The following is a 2,907-nucleotide window of genomic DNA, read 5'->3' as shown; positions in this document are numbered from 1 at the left end:
TTGAACCGTACGCACAAGAATCGCTTCTGGCCACTCCCAGGTGAATGAAAGTCAGAAGTTTTCCACTTCNGTGGATATAAATATCCGGACGTTGTGAACTGCGATTTGAACCGTACGCACAAGAATCGCTTCTGGCCACTCCCAGGTGAATGAAAGTCAGAAGTTTTCCACTTCTGCGAACGGAACCATCCTCCTCCTCCACATGTATACTCACATAGTAAAAATTAGTACATATTTTGTTCTAGTGAGCTACTGGTATCACAGTTCGACAAATTTTGATTTTTTATTTACTACCTGAGTAAAACCCATAGCTTGTTGTAGATTTTCTGGGGGTGAGGTTATTTGAGACGATAATTTGCAAGGTTAACTTAGCACAGTGCGTATGCAACTGGCTGAGTCTGTGGGATCGTCGGTTCGAATCCTACTGAAAGAAGTCTGATGAGGAGATGTGATTTCCGAAATAGCTATCACTTATACCATTTTGTCAAAATTATTGTTGCTTTTCCACAATAAGTTTTTCATTAAAAACGGCCTCGAGCTCAATAAAAATTGTTGAATATAATTGTTATAAGGCCATAAAATAACAAAAACAAATAACTTAAGGACGAGCACACCTAAAAGTTAAACATTCTAAAAATAGAATTATTAACAAAAACCAACAACCACATGATCAAGTGTAAATCGAAGCGGAATAGCTGCGCTTGATTGTGTTGGCTTAGCAAATGAAAAAGTGGGAAAAAAGCAACGATAATTTACAAGGCTAACTTAGCACAGTGCGTGGTCAACTGGCTGAGTCTGTGGGATTGTCGGTTCGAATCCTACTGAAAGAAGTCTGATGAGGAAATGTGGTTTCCGAAATAGCTGTCACTTCTACCATTTTTTCAAAATTATTGTTGCTTTTCCACAATAAGTTTTTCATTAAAAGCGGCCTCGGGCTCTATAAAAATTGTTGAATAAAATTGTATTAATTTAAAAGCATATGGCCCAAATCGCCGAAAACGAAACCGAAGTAAACAATTTTTTCTCAGGTTTCGCAGAATTTTGATCATTATAAATTTTCATACAATAGACGATAAACGCTTGCAAGCGTATCGCATGAAATCAGTTCTCGTTTATCGTTTTAATACGCCCGACAGATGTATTGTGAATGGCTGTGGTTTTTGTTCACTTTTTATTATGAACCAGCACAAATCAGCTACGCTAAATAACGGATTTCATACGACAACATCAATTCGTAATAGAGAACAACAGAATACAAGCGTTTACCGTGCATCGAACGAATTCATAATAGGGGGGTATATCTGGGTCATACATGTTCTGAGGTATCAGGCAATATAAATATTAACACGAATCTCCTTCTCTCAAACATGAAAATTCATTAATCCTGAGACACCTTGCAAAAAAACAAAGGGTGATCGAATCTTACACTTCGGCTTAAATTAAAGCTAGAGCTCTCGACTACTATCCCTGAAAATATTATTCGTGCACCTTGATTTGATGGTCACTTATAGTCGTTTTTGGAAAAGCAAAAACTGATTTTGGCAAAGTTTGAGTATCTACCGCAAATACAATCCCTGGACCTTGACCCTAAGATCACTTATAGTCCTTTATTGAACAGCAAAAACGGATTTTGGCACAATTTTCTTTCTTTCAATAACACAATACACCAGTATTTTGTTATTGTTCAATAAATGACTATCAGTGATTATCAAGTCAAGGTGCACGAATGGTATTTTCGGGGATAGTAGTCGAAATTTCTAGCTTTAATTTAAGCCGAAGTGTAAGGTTCTATCACCTTTTGTTTTTTTTTGCTACAGCTTCTCAAATATTAAAAAACGCGATTTTTTGATACTTTGACCACGTCTTTCTCAAAATCTGGAAGTGATGGATACCTTTTACTTACGGATTCGTAATCAGCATGAAAAAGTCTATCAACAGCTTTAACATTTTAGGTTACAAAATTGTTTCTCATTTTTGTTGCCTGTGTTATTGAAAATTAAAAAGCGTAACCACCACCATTTTTTGCATTATACTTCTCTTCGATTACCTTGTATTACTTTGAAGTTAATAAAAAAAGAATTCGACAAATTAATCAGTGATTAGCTTTCTTAATGAAAATAAAGTCGACATCATTTTTTAATGTAAATATCAAAAAGTTTTTTGACGTGGAATCCACCAGGCTAAAAAATGGAAAAATCTTTTTTTAGTGCATTTTCGATCTTCTTCATTATCAGAGTGTGTTTGGTGCAAAGCTATTTGTAACGTGTATTTTTAATAATTGAATTTTCAGGTAAATTTTTTTTATTTAGTCGGAGATAGGGCTCATTTGAAAGCAACATTGTAAGCTATTCCACGTGCTATTGTTGAAATTTATATTCTTTCTAACTTAAATAGGTTCAGAAAATAAAAATTACGTAGAAAAATAAAATAACGCGAGAATTATATAATTTCAAAAAGGGAACGAGGCCAAAAGTAGCAAAATAAGAAGCTGAAAGAAGAAATTTTATTGAATAAAAGGTAAAAATCTATTGGGATTATTTCAAGTATCTTTTTAATACTATTGTTATCCTTCAAAATACACTCTCAAATGGTGTTAAACGATTTTTCTTTACTGAAACTGACGTGTCCTCGAGTCTAATAGCTCGGTTATGCATAATTTGCACTGCTATGCCATTTTTATGTAAACATCAAAACCCGACAGACTTTTAACCGCTTATACGCAAAACTCATTTAACAGAATCCTTATGTAACAACTCTCATGCAATGCCAAGTATGCATAACTGAGCTATAACATCGCCCAACCAAGCATATGCTCTCTAACTCAGGCTTACCCAAAGTGGGTGCCGCAAGCGTATACTTGGGGTGCCGCTAGTGGCTAGAGCATACTAGTTGTGCGGGCAAATTCTT

The 2,907-nt window shown here is 35.1% G+C and overlaps 1 long non-coding RNA gene across 1 annotated transcript; it reads left to right on the top strand.

Moving 5' to 3' along the window:
• LOC108383120 (uncharacterized) lies at positions 1–183 on the top strand. The gene is made up of 2 exons (XR_001849726.1): positions 1–40; positions 146–183. It is a non-coding gene; the product is annotated as an uncharacterized LOC108383120 (long non-coding RNA).
• Positions 184–2,907: the final 2,724 nt, after the last annotated feature.

This window comes from Rhagoletis zephyria, unplaced genomic scaffold, assembly GCF_001687245.7.
Source record: "Rhagoletis zephyria isolate East Lansing unplaced genomic scaffold, Rhagoletis_zephyria_1.1 Rzeph_scaffold_30851, whole genome shotgun sequence".
Taxonomy (NCBI): domain Eukaryota; kingdom Metazoa; phylum Arthropoda; class Insecta; order Diptera; family Tephritidae; genus Rhagoletis; species Rhagoletis zephyria.
Note: the sequence above shows the minus strand (reverse complement) of the source record. Positions and strands in the feature narration are given on the sequence as shown.